Source organism: Vicugna pacos, unplaced genomic scaffold, assembly GCF_048564905.1.
Source record: "Vicugna pacos unplaced genomic scaffold, VicPac4 scaffold_103, whole genome shotgun sequence".
In the NCBI taxonomy this organism is placed as follows: Eukaryota; Metazoa; Chordata; class Mammalia; order Artiodactyla; family Camelidae; genus Vicugna; species Vicugna pacos.
The window spans coordinates 4,066,874-4,080,765 of record NW_027328783.1 but is presented as its reverse complement, the minus strand read 5'-3'; the positions used below and the strand labels follow the sequence as shown (position 1 = coordinate 4,080,765).

General features: G+C 40.4%; 1 protein-coding gene across 1 annotated transcript in view; it reads left to right on the top strand.

The window, feature by feature from the left end:
* Positions 1-13,892, top strand: part of LOC140694716 (uncharacterized) — a 144,606-nt gene that overhangs the window by 71,260 nt on the left and 59,454 nt on the right.

Here is a 13,892-nt window from a genome sequence, read left to right as displayed (position 1 = left end):
TTTAGATGGAGTTACTGGGGACTGAACTGAGGGCCTCATGCATGCTAAGTACATACTCTCCCAAATGAGGTATAATCTCTTCCCTGATTTTTTTTAAAATTTACATCTTAATTTTCAGAGGTTAGGGGCCTCTAATTATTTTTCTGGAGACTTGTCCATGAACCTGTAAATCTACAATTAATGGACAAAATTTGGTTTATTAAAAAAAATCTATAGAATATTCTGCAGTCCATCCAAAAGGAAATGCCCATGGACTTAGAATGTTTCTCCTTTAAGGTGATTTCTCCTGTTTGGTCGAGCTTAATTTGTTAACAGCCATCCTCATCATCATAATGACCAAACTCGCTGTGAGTGGACGCCTAACTGAGGCTAAAATGCTTTGCTCATGTTTTACTTCATAGCAAGTGTTTGATTGTAGGTATCAGTGTCTCCTTTTTTGTAGCTGAGGGATTGAGAGATGGGTCAGCTTGCCCCAAATCACACGCAGCTGGCGGTGGCTAGCTCGATGCTGGAATCCAGGCTGCACAGGATGAATTCTCAATTGCTCCTCTAATCAGCTTCCCGTTGAGTGTTTTCCCGAACTCCTGTGAGCCCATAAATGACCGATTTTAGCTATCTCAGCCTGATGAGGTCTTCAAAGGAGAGACACCAGTGAGAATGAGAGGCAGAGTGGCATAAATTAAAATTGTACATTTTCACAAATGTTTTATTCTCAGGTAATGACTGTAAAGGAAATAGTTTTTTAATTTAGTGCTTTGTGAGAACTAAAAACAAAACATTTAAAATAACTATTGTGCAAGAGAGAAGTGGTCTTTGAAAGTCCAACTGTTGCTAATGATGTTACTTGTTTTTTCTAGTGGTGCTTATTTACTGAAAAATTTCCAAACACTGAATTTGTTTTATGTAGTCTTAGTATGAAAGAAAACTTTGTCAGTGAGTATTGTAAGTAAAATCCTTACTCTTTTCTTTCCTGATGATGAATATCTTAGTTGTTTACATGGCTTAAGTATATTTCGTCATTTGTGAAATTTGAGTAATATGGTTTACCTTGTCTGACTGTGAGAGCTGGACGCCTTGTATACAAAGCACCGTAGAGGTGCTTAATAAAAATGTGCTTTCACAGTGACTGATAGTTTAGAAGTATCAACTCTGAATACTAAAAAGGGTAGCTTATTTCTGATGCATATTCAATATGTGTATATATGATATACATTAATATGGCTTAAAGTAACTAGGATTGTTTTTTTTAAGTGCAGTATGAAGCTTTAATGAAATCTGTGTCATTCTAGTGAGACAGGGACTACTTAAATTGCCTTAAGCAGACGACCTTGAAGATTATTTACACAGAATGTAAGCTCAGAATTCATGTTGCCGTGTAACCATCCATCAGACATTTAATTTCTCGGGATTCTGACCAGAACCATTAAGTTTAGAAAAATCCACATTGATTATTATCAGGGAATAAGCTCCTCTCTTTTGTGACTAAAGAAAATTTTGATTTTTTTCTGCACTCTTTTCAGGTTTTAAAATTTCAAAATTTTGATTTGACATGTCACTTTTTTAATAGAGAGAATAAAGCTCATGCTGTTTTAATATGTAAATAAATGTTTTTGTATTTCAATACCCTTCTATGATTTCCTGGCTCTTTGAGAAGTATTTTGCAAGATACTTAGATTACCTACTGTTGGAAAAATACAGACGTGACTTTTATGAATATAGGCGTAGTACAGTTCTGTTGGTTTTTACTACAGTGCAAGACATGAGACCTAGGAGAGCTTTGCTGCTGATTGCCAGGAGGACAGATCTCAGGTCTCAGTCTCCCCTGGTGTAAAATGAAGTGGCTGGACTGGATTCTTTCCTCTTCTAAGATGAGCTTCCATGAGCCTATGTCTTTTGTTTATATTTAGGAGTATTAGCAATATCAGATTAAATACTGAATACCCCTCCATCCCCCCGAAGCAAAGTGCAGTATATGCTACATAAGCTTCTAGTTATCTGATTCTCGTTTCTCATCTTACAGTCAATTTTTGTGTTGCATGTTTCCCGGCAACCTGGAAGATCTTTTTAGCCATAGGTGGCGCTGTTGCAACTTTTTACAGTCTTAATTTTTCTGTTTGTAAAATAAGGCTTAAACAATGTGATTTTATTTTGATTCCTTTGCTTAATGCTTCAGAATAGCACAACGTCCATTATGTCTTTCTACCTGGAAAATTTTTTCTGCTTATATCATAGTTTTATTCTTTTATCTCGCTGTGAACATTTCAGACTTGCTGTGCAAACAATGGCAAAATCGGGCTTTTCTTCTAGTGTTAGAAACCAGTGAGCCGGGATATTTTAAAACAGCTAGAAGCTGCCTCTGGAGCACCATAAAGCTGAAAAGTGTGTTGAGTTCCCTGAGTATTGACCCCGCCGCTGTGTGTTAATTGGTGGGAGTTGATTTGGTACATATATGATGGGGTGTAGTTTCTTGACTTGGGTTTGCCTGCACGTGCTGACACTGAACCACGTGATCCTGAGTCAGCTCGTTCTGAGTTTTCCCCTCGTCTGTGAGAAGGGGACACTCATATCTGCTTTATAGAATTGTGAGAATTAGTAATTATGTAACATGTTTACCACAGTGGGTATGTCAAGAGAGCTCATAAACTTTAGCTGCTGTTTTGTGTGCAGCCATCATTTTATAGTCTTTGGTAATTACAAAGAAACAAGAAAATAAGAAAAGCTGATTTTATGATGAAAGATATTTGAGGAGGTTCCATAATTCCTACACCCATAATTTAGCATCAGCAGAGTCAGAACTGTTACACAGTCGCCCTGGACCAACGTTAAGCCACAGAAATTTTTGTTACTTCATATATGTTGGGGCCTAAGGGGAACCAATACTTATACACATGTTGTCTCCAGCAGCCAACTGAGAGATGACACAAGAGTAGGCAGGTGATAAATGTCTTCTTTGTTACTGATGAAGCCACGTTCTCCATGAACTTCAGGGCTGTGGATAAATGAGTGTCATGATACTGTGTCCCAGAAGTAGAGACTCACCCTGTCCCAGGTATCTCTGGGCCACAGCAAGCCTTCCCTTGAGAGAATGTGCCCCATCATGCACAGGGCTGTTCTGCAATGCAGCTGAGCATCCAGGGTGCTTCCCTAGGGTAGTCAACACTGGAGGGAAAGGAAGGGTTTCACATGCCCTGCTTGTCTCCCTGGAATCACAACTCAATCTGTTAATGTGAGGAGGGCTAGCTGTGGGCCAGGCGTCAGGGCTGTGAAGGGAGTAGCACTCTGCATGGCCCAGAGGAGTGGGGAGGGGGTATCCCTTCCATCAGTTTAAACAGGTGGTGGGATGGAAAAGAAGGGTTCATCCCATGAGTTTATAAAAGGAGAAATAAGAATTTCCTTTGGGTATTAGTCTAGCCAGGAAACACAGAAGATGATTAGGAAGGAGACTTGTAAACCACTGTAATATTAATTTGACATTTGTTGAGCACCCAAAATGTGCTACATTCTTTTCTGAGCGTTTTACAGAAATGAATCCTTCAATCTTCTCAACAAGCGAGTAAGGAAGGTTTGATTGTTATCCCAGTTTCACAGTGTGGAAATTGAGGCACACAGAGGGTAAGTTGACCAAGGTCACAGAACTAGTAAGTGGCAGAGCAAGTATTTTAACCCTGGCTGTATGGTATTGTGGCTCCCAGAATGGGCTTTGGGTGTTTAGATGTATCTGCATCCCTCGATTTCTGTACGTCTGTGCATCAATTAGCCCAGAAAGGACAGGGAAAGGAGAGTTACACAGGTGCTCACAGTCGTGTCTCGGCAACTGTCCACGAAGAGTGCACCGTGATTAGAATTAATTGTTTTCCAGGCAGCAGATCTGTTGGTATAACAGAAATTTAGTCCATTGAATTCATCTAGAAATCCTTCCTGCTCTGCTTCTGTCCACACTTGCCATGTGACTGCCTGCCCGTGTTTGGGCCGTGGAGGAGAACATATACTCATGGTTGAACTCTGATATTGCAGTCTGGTTCATAGTTTCACATCTTCTGTTACATTAATAAGTTAAATTTCTGGTTTTCTTGCATCAGTGTCTCATGAGTTTGGTTAATGTGAAACCAGTCCATGGGAGCCCAGGGGTTATGATGGTATAAATTTTTAGCACGTTGTGGCACTTCTAGCCATGCAGACATGACTGGGGGATGTACGCCTTTCTCACTGATTTCTCCCAACAGCAGGGTCCTCTCACGGATGTGAGGCTGGGAGCTCTCTGAGTAGCTCAGTCAGAGGCCAAGTCCACCAATCCGAAAATGATGAAGTACCTGGAAGTGGGTTTAATAAAAGTAAAGGGCTTCCAGGTAGTCCGATGGGCTGTTCAAGAAATTTGGTGAAAAGCTGTCCACTGTCTGTGGTTTAGCTGCTTCTTTGCTGTTGAAAAGTCTGGAGTAGATGAAGGGATTTTAAAAAGCAGAAAGGAGTGATTTCAGGTGGTACGTCCACACCGGTGAGAAGTGATGGATGACCGCCTGTGTGAGGCACAGACAGAGTCTTACAAACTTCATAAACCAGCTTCAAATGCTCTGCCATCTGAGTGCGCTTCATATGGGGTCCAGTTCATCACTGGTCACGCTGTGAGGGCAAGTAACTGACGATGGCAGAAAGGACACGGAGGCATCAAAAAGGTCTCACTCATGTTCCCTGTTTAAAGAATGTGGCACAGTGTATTATATTTGAGCTGGTTTTTCACTGAACAGTTTTTAGTGTTTTCTGGGACTCCCCAGTGCCCCAAGGTTCCATGCAGCTGGGTGTCCCCTCATTGCAGCTCAGTCAGCGCTTGCCCTGGGCTGATGTGGTGTCACGGGAAGCAGGACGGTCAGCGTCCCCGGCTCCTCTGAGCTCCGTCTCCTCATCTGCAGAGCCTGGTTTCTCATCCGTGTCTACTTAGTAGGGTTGCTGAGAATCACACGTGATGGTTATCAGGTGTGATTTCTGGTTGTCTCTGCGATTGGCAAATAGCCAATAATTGACAGAAACTCTTGTTTTTTTTTATTGTAATTGTGTCTCCTAGATTGCAGTGGTTTTTAGTCTGCATTTTTTTATAACTTTACTCATTTTTAAATAAGCCCTTATTTTATTTATTTTTTTTTGAGGTACTGGGGACTGAAGCCAGGACATTGTGCATGCTATGCAGGTGCTCTACAACTGAGTAATACCCACCCTCCTTTTCTGCACTTAAAAATAAATATTGCAATACACAAAATAGCTCTTAAACTCCATCATGGGACCTGGTCTCTGTATAGGCAAATGAACACGTATACTATTTCAATAAGAATAAATGCTGTTGAGACATACGTTTCTGAATCTGTTAATGTGCTTAAAAACGATCATAGCTAGTGATAAACACGAGACTTAGATCCAGGACTTTTTAGGGTATGTTTTGCCATCATGGGAAATTACATTCTACCGAGAAGGCTAATTGGGTCTCTTTGATATTTGGATGGTTTAGCAGGTGATCAAGGCTTTCCAAAGCTGACAGTTTTGTATTTTAAACTAACTACAAAGTTATCTTCTAGAAGATGGAAATCCTAAGTTTGTGAATTTCCCAGTAATCCAGGGGGTATGTGTCTGTGTCTGTGTCTGTGTGAACGTTTGTGTGTGTGATTTCAGGAATGTAGAAATAAGTTCCATATAGACTTCTGATATCTTTCTCTTCCAGTTCAAGGTTTAAGCATATACTTACACAAATAAATTGATTTTCTTTTGTCATCTGGCATATTGGCGGGAATAAGAGGTTCTCATACTTGTTTCAGAAGGGTTGGGAAGCATGAGCTTAGAAAACGGGAGGAGAAAGAGGCAGGGAGACACTTCACACTTTGTGCAGTAGATGAGAAACGGTAGCTTTTCTTTTCTCTTTTCTTCTAAAGCAAACTGGCTCTGAATTGTAACACACTATTACTCAGAATTGCTTTTCTAATCAGATACAAGTGCCTCAGATTTTTCAAGGCAACATGAATGATGAAATGTGTTTTAGCATTTATCTTTAAAAGTAGTTTTATTTCTCAAGTAAAAGACTATAGCCTGTTTCTTCCAGCGTCTCAAGAAATTCTCATTGATCTATGTACATGTTCTATGTGCTTCTTTTCCTTTTTTTTTAAGTGCTTGTTTCATTGTGGTGTGAATGAATGTTTAAAATTTCTGGATTTTGATCTTTAGAAAATGCTGATTTATCATAACTGTTAAAAACCTGATTGTTCTTTGGTCCTTGTTTGGTGGGGCACCCTATTGATTACTCTTGTCTGTTAAAGAGAGAAATTCTTCCTCTAGCCTGCAGATCATTAAGTGTATGGTTTGCAGTATGCCTTTAAATTTCATTGAATGCATTGAACATGATTGTCCAGTGAATTTTGAGTTGACTCATAGTAATGACTTTGCTTTGATTCTGTGGCTTTTGCTCCTCTCCACAAGAGCTTAAAATTCTCTGTTGCATTTTGTATACGTGTTCTTCACAGTGGAAGAAATTTGCATTTTTTACAGAGGTGGTTTTTCCTAACACCTCTGAATGCCTTCTGTAATTGATACAACAAAAATCTGTTATTTCAATGCTTAATTATTTCATACACTAGTTTTTGGCTTAATCAGAAACAATGACAGAGTGATAATAAAAAATAGGAAAACTTTCCTTCCTTTGAAGAATAGAAATCAGGTGGTCAGGCTCACCCATGCTTTGGGCCTGACACACTTAATCTCATGTCATTGTGTATCATGATTCGGAGATGGAGTTGCTTCAGGTTTATTGATTTTTGTTTTAACATTTGTGTTGAATTCTTTCTCCAGGCTTATGTATCCTGTTGGGTTTGTTGAAACTGTAGAAGGGAAACAAAAGCTTTTTTTGGTTTCCGGAGTCCTGAGTTGCTGATGATAAAGAGTTGAGGTTGGGCTGAGGAACAGAGTGACACTCCCTCTGCTCCCAGCTGAAATTGATGAACAATGAGATCAATTAAGTGTATCGGTATTTGACCAATAGAAGTTAGCGAGCCCAAACTGGCTAGTTATGCCCAAAGAAAGTACTGAATTCACCTGCAGAATTAGGTGCTTTACCAAGAAGAAGCAGCTTAGAGCAATCAGAAAAATCAGTCCTATGATGAGATATAAAGTAAATATAATATCTTTTATTTCTGAAACTTTTCTACGTTAAGTTGTGTAGAGCTAAAATTAAGTTTCAAGCACCAGGAGTTAACAGTGTGGGTGGTTCTGTATGATCATTATTCAGGAATGTGCCTAGACTCTGCTAGAGTGGCTGAAGCTGGCAGGAAAAGACCTAGAGCCAGGATTTGTCACCTTAGGGTGTCCTCCATAATGGTTCCATGTGGGAGCCCATGATTGGGTTAACAAATTGTAACAGACCCCAGCCGCCTGTCAAATTTAAGAAGAAAACGTATGCTTAGTAACTGCTTTGCAAGCAAGTGCCTGTGCATCCTCACTCCTGTCTCCTTGCCTTAAAAAGCAGAGATAATGCTTTGCTTGCGTAGATGATGTTTTAGATAGCACTCTGCTCATCGCAAAGCAATGACCCAGGCCCACAGCTATAAAGGCTGGGCTTGTGTGCAGTTAGATACTCTATTATCCCCCAAGCAAGGACCTAGCTGGTCTGGTGGTCTGCTTTGTAATTCACATGTCTAAAGAATGTATCTTATTCCCCTCACCCCATGACTTACCTAAAGATACACTAAGCCTTTGTACTCATGGTGGATTCTACAATCTCTGTCTCATCCTTCTTTCCCCAAGTTCCTGCTTACTATCACACAACTGTTAATGACGTTTTCCTTTGATTATACACAATAAATATGGGATCATTTGAGAGGCTCGTGGAGTTGGGTCCCTACGCCCTCTCTCTTTCGTGACTTTTTCCACAGAGTCTTGAGTATTCATTCCCTGTACGTAAGACTTCTGCCAGCCAGAACCCACAGTTCCAGGTGAGAAGGATGCAGGCTTTATCTCTCCTACCCGAGGGAGAGAGAGTAGAAAATTGAGATCTGCTCTTCCGTGGTCCCTTCCTGCCCCAGGTCTGCTCCAGTTCACCTGCAGCCTTCTGGCCTCTGCTCACACTGCCTCTGTCCCAGGACTGACAGCAGCCTTTTCTTCCCTGGTAAACATTTCCTGTGCCTTTTAGAAGTTGGTCTCTTCTCTGCAATACAACCCTGGCAGATGTGATGGTGGTAAACGTGCTGGTGGGCAGTCACTTGGGGACTGCCAGGAGCCATGCTGATTCTCCTGAGTCTCTCATTCGGGGTTACAGAACTGTCGAGCAGCAGAGGAAGCCCTTTAACGTGAGGCCAGCTCAGCATTGCATCACTTTCATTTTATTTTTAAATTTTCAGTGGAGAAATTACTTGTAGCAAACTGTCCCAGATTTTTGGCTGCCTGCTTTCCTCACCACCATTTCCTTGTTGGCTCTGGTGCTTGTTGTAAGAACCAGGTTTCTTCTCTGGTTATTTCTAGCAGCTGGGCTTGCCGAATCCTTGATCTGCATTTGAAGCAGAATGCTTCTTCGTGATGTCAAGCTGATTTTCCTATTTCTGAATATTTCGTGTACACTCAGCAACTCTTTCAAGTGAAATGCTCTTGTCCAATTCTGTTAACCCATATTTGCCGATCTCCTGCTTTCATGCTGAGGGCAGTTTCTTCTTCCTGTAATAAAAGTTAGCAATTTGCATTTGCTATTTGAAAGTTCTGGCCCTAGGTGCTTTTGTCCTTAACAGTTTTAATACAATTCACCCATTAAAATGTGCAGCGGTTTTTACTCAAAGCCCAGAATTGTGCATCGCAGTCAATCTTAGAATATTTTCATCCCCCAACAGGAAGCCCTGTATGCACAAGCAGTCATTCCCATCTTCCTCATCCTCCCCCAGCCCCAGGCAGCCACTGTTCTCTCTCTATGGATTTGCCTGTGCTGGACATTTCATGTAAAACAAGTTATTTCATGTAAATGGAACTGTCTATTGTGACTGACTTCTTTCACACTGAGTAACTTTTTCAATGTTTTTCCAGGTTGTGGCCTGGGTCAGTACTCTATGCTTTGCTATTGCTGAATTATATTCTACTGTATATCTGGGCCCTACTGTTTACCCATTCATCAGGTGATAGTCGTTTGTGTTGTTTCTGCTTTTTGTTTGTGAAGAGTAATGGCGCCGTGAATACTCCTGTAGGAATTTTTATGTGGACATTTGTTTTCAGTTCTCTTACTTGTGTGACCAGAGAGCAGAAATGCTGGGTCATTCATAAACCAAATGTTCAACTCTCTGAGGACCTGCCAGGCTGTTTTCTAAAGTGGCCACGCTGTGTTACATCCTCACCAGCAAGGGCTGCGCGCTCCGTTTCCTCTGTGTCTTCATTAGTGCTTGTTACACCTTTTTTTTATTATAACCTATTGTAGTAAGTGTGAAGCGGTTTCTCCTAGTGGTTTTGACTTGATTTCTTTTACAGCTAATGATATTGAACATCGTTTGATTGTGCTTATTGGCCATTTGTATATTTTCTTTGAAAAATACATTTTCAGATACTTTATACACATTTTAATTGAGTTCTCTTTTTCTTATTGAGTTGTAGGAGTTTTTTCTTTTATTTGAAGATACAAATACTTAATCAGATAAATAATTTGAAAAAATTTTCTCCTCTCTGTTGTTTTTTCACCTTCTGGATGGTGTCCTTTGAAGCAAATTTTTAACATTTGATGAACACCAATTTATCACTGTTTTTTTTGTTCCTTGAGCTTTTGGGGTAATATTTAAAATCTGAGGTATTTTATTTAAACTTTTATATAAAAAATAACTTAATTCTTAAGACCGTTCTAGGAGATGGGTGCTGTGGTTGTCCCCAGTCTATGGATAGGAGACTGAAGTGCAGAAAATTTCACTGAAATATCAGTGTCACAGCTACCCAGTGCTGTGGGATTTCAGACCCTCATGTTTGTCCCCAGCATTTGTGATCTTCACCACCATGCTCCACTACTGCCTGGAATCATTAATGAAAAAGTTTTCCTTTTTTGATTTCTTGATTGTTTGTCTTCTCATTGGGGAACTCACCTCTTCATTTCCCTTGCAGAGATCTGTGTAGGTTTATTTTAGATCTCATGTACTTATTTATTACACAGGCTCCAGTGATGATTGTGCCTAGTTGTTCTAATCAATTCATACTCAAGTCTTTCCTGCTCATGACACTAAAAAGAGAGTCATGATTTACATAATGCTCAAAGAAGAATGTACTTGAGTGATTTTATTTTTCTAACCAATCAAACAAATCAAATAAAAACCCGGTGTTGGAACAGATTATAAGCCCTGCAGAATAGGGTCACTGTCTTCCTTGTGTTTCATTTGATTTGTCACAGTGTCTGGATAGTGCCTTGCTGTCCAGCAGTTTTGTGAGTATACGGTGCTCGTGAATCATTGTAAGGAAAGAATTTTGACAACAGACTGTGTTGTTCATTTCACAAGGGAAAAGATCATATAGAAATACTGCTCAGATTTATTTTAAAATTAAGCTTGGTGTTTTGAGAAGGGTTCAAGAAACCATACAAAAATCTTTTTCAATAATTTTAAATCTATCTTAGACACATTATGCATACATAGCAGAGTAACTTATCAACTAGTTTTGACAAGAGGAGTGTATTATTGATTATCTATTTTAGTTGAAATATTCTACCTGGGATAAAGTAATCAGTGCCCATAAATGAACAAATATGTTTGTATTTCTATGCAACATGGGAGCAGACTTCATATGTTTCTATATAATATATATGACTGTGTGTTTTAATCTGTCTGTCAGTGTTTTTATAGTTTTTCAGCAATGTTGTAACTTTAGAATTCTTCTATGGAAATCACCCCCAATTCTAGTGCAGTTTGTACTGTGTATCCTGTCTTATGCATGGGATTCCACTGTCCCCTCTGTGAGGAATTTCCTCTCCTATTCCGTTAGTAGCAGAGTTAAAGGAACTGTGATTTCTAGGCCTTTGCTCTCCATGTGTTTGCAGTTGGCTGTCAATCAAGATTTTCTCTTTCTTGAGTTTTCATTGTTCAATTAGAATTTTGGAAATAACAATTAATATGTTGCAACACTCTCCCTAGAAACTTGATGTGTTTGTGCTTTTCAGTTTCCAATTTACAAAAAATGTAAATTCACTCCTGTTTTTAAATAGTCCTTTTTCACTAGATATTTGTTTACTTCTTTATAGTCAAAATATTTTCTTCCCAATGAATGAATCGGTTTGCATGTTTTAAAAGATACTTTACTTTTTAAATTTCTTATTCTAACAGGTATATTCGTTGTACAGAATTTAGAAAATAAGGATAAACACAATTATAACTTAAAAATGGCCTCTAATCTCACCTGGAGATACAGTTGTAAGGTTTGAAATTGAGAATTACAAGTCCTCTCAAACTCTTCTTCTATTTCAAGTACGGTTTGGTTACTCAGATCCTCGAATTCTCATATGAATTGTAGCAGCAGATAGTCAGTTTCTGCAGAGGAACCCACTGGGATTGTGATCGAGTCCACGTTGAATATATGGATCGCTCTGGGGAGCACTGCCATCCCAAGAATGCTGTCATTTGATTCAGGAATGTGCGTGGTGTGTCTGTCCAGGTATTTAGGTATTCTTTATTTGTTTTCAGCATTGCATAGAGTTTACATTGGATTATTTTACTATATATTTTGCCTTTATACTGAGGACAAGTGTGCAAGGTACCGGGATCAGAAGTGTATTGGAGCTCCGCAACTTGCTGCCACCATGGACGCTGTGCTCTTGCTTCGCCCACTGTACAGTGTTGCACAAAATAGGACCTAAGTAACTCTCCCTTGAAAGAATGATTATATGATTGCTGGATGATGCTTGAGATTCCTTGTGATGATGTCTTTTTCCCAGAATTTCGCCTCTTCTTAACTATGCCCTTTCCCTTCCTTTCCTCCAGCCTGTGTTTCAGCCTGCCTGTGGCATTGATTTTCCTTGTGTGTGGACTCTTCCTTTCACTAGTTCGTGATAATATTACATGTGAGATGTGGAAACTTGCTAGATGTCAAGAAAGAGCAAATCCATTGCATGCTAGATTTTTTAGAGTGTGTTATTGTATTATCGATTGAAATGAAATCAGGCTGACCCATTGAGCCATCCCCTGAGTTCTTTTTGCCTTCCTACAGGTGATACTGCTCTCGTTGCTGCATGTGCCCTTCCCCCAGACTTGGTTTTGGAGTTGAGTAAGGCACCATCACTGGAGCCCTCTCTTTAAATGATGACGAGAACATTTGCTCTATCTCCTTGTTTGGGGACTTCGATGAGATGAGGCAACAGATAAAGAATGGAGCCCCACCTCATTCTGATCCCCGCTCTTTCCGTTCCTTTCTCCATGGGAAGAGTACAATTCAAAAATATAAAGATTGTGAGCTAATGAGATAGACAAGACAACCGATCATTTATTAAATACCCTTTCATGCCAGAAACAAATGTATTATACACACAAAAAGCACATAAAATACGGTAGTACTGTGGTTACAAACGTGGGTCCGAGTTCGAGTCCTGGTCTGGAGTGACAAGTCCTGTGAGATGGAGAATTGGTAGGTCGGCTTAGCCTCTCTTGGACTTGTTTTCTGTCCTGCAGAGATGGGGCTCGCTAGGCGTCCCTCCCCCGTAGAGGTGCTGAGGGGTGTAAAAGACACGTGTAGGCAGACCGAGCACAGCTGCTCTTTCCTCGTAAGTGCAGGATAGCATCGCTTTTGTGGTGATGGCTTTATGACCGCACCGTGTAGACTCTCAGTGCTCCAAAGGGATGCCTTGCAGATTGGAGATGGGATTCTCACTTCTGTAAATACCCAAGGATTGTGTTATTGGGCCTTGCTGATTTGACTCTATTCTTTAGACAGTACATAATGTAGATATATTTTTCAAACATGCATGAATTTTTTCTTTTATTATTTATAGTTCTACCCTCTCATCTCTTGGTGTGACTTTTCATGGAATCCAGGAAACAGTCCTAAGCAACCTGCCTCTTCACACTTCTCCGTGGTGGTTTCCTTCCCTGACTAGAAGAGGGTTTTGCATAGGTAATTTTGATTGCTCCCCTTCTCTTGGAGACTCTCTGTTTTTCTGCCCATCTCTCACCTGTCCATCTGTCCATTTCTCTACCCACTCATTCTTCTGACTTGTTTCAAAAAGCATTTCAGGCAGCTTACAGAAGAACAGGTACCAAATAAACAGGTGAGAAAATGGGGCCAAGTTCATACAGTGAGGCTAGGAGTTGAGCCTGTGTGAGAGTTGCAAGCGTGAGACACACGCCTCTGCCTTGTGACTTATAAGATAGACAACATCAATGTGCCTGAAGCTCCCAGCAGACACAGGGAAACAGGGTTTGTGGGAGATGCTCATTGGCTGTGAAATAAATAAGTGGCTTAGTAGAAGCCCAGCCTTTCCAAGTACTAAGGCTTAGGAGAATATTTTAGTGTCTTCCAAAATCAGATTATTGCATCTTTTCTTTTTCAGAGTTTTATGTATAGTTGGTTTACATTCTATACCTGGAAATTTCTCCAAAACTGCTGCCCACGTGAGTCCCATGACTCGGGAATGGGGTGGTTCTGCTCATTGACGGGTGTTGGCCAGAAACGGAAAATGACAGCCTCAAAGGAGCCTGGGATTTATCAGTTATGTTTTGTCAGTGCTGTAGATTTCAGAAAATGCTTTCACCTTTTCTTTCCATCTGAGGCAGCAGCTCGCTCTCTTACCAGCATCAGGAGCTCAGGGCCACGGGATGGTGGGGGCTGACTGCACTGCCGTCAAGACAGCTGAGCTAGTCACTGCAGGTGTGGTTCTTTCACATACTGCAGTTCATGCTCTTTACTAGAATGTTTCAACAGGGAGTTAA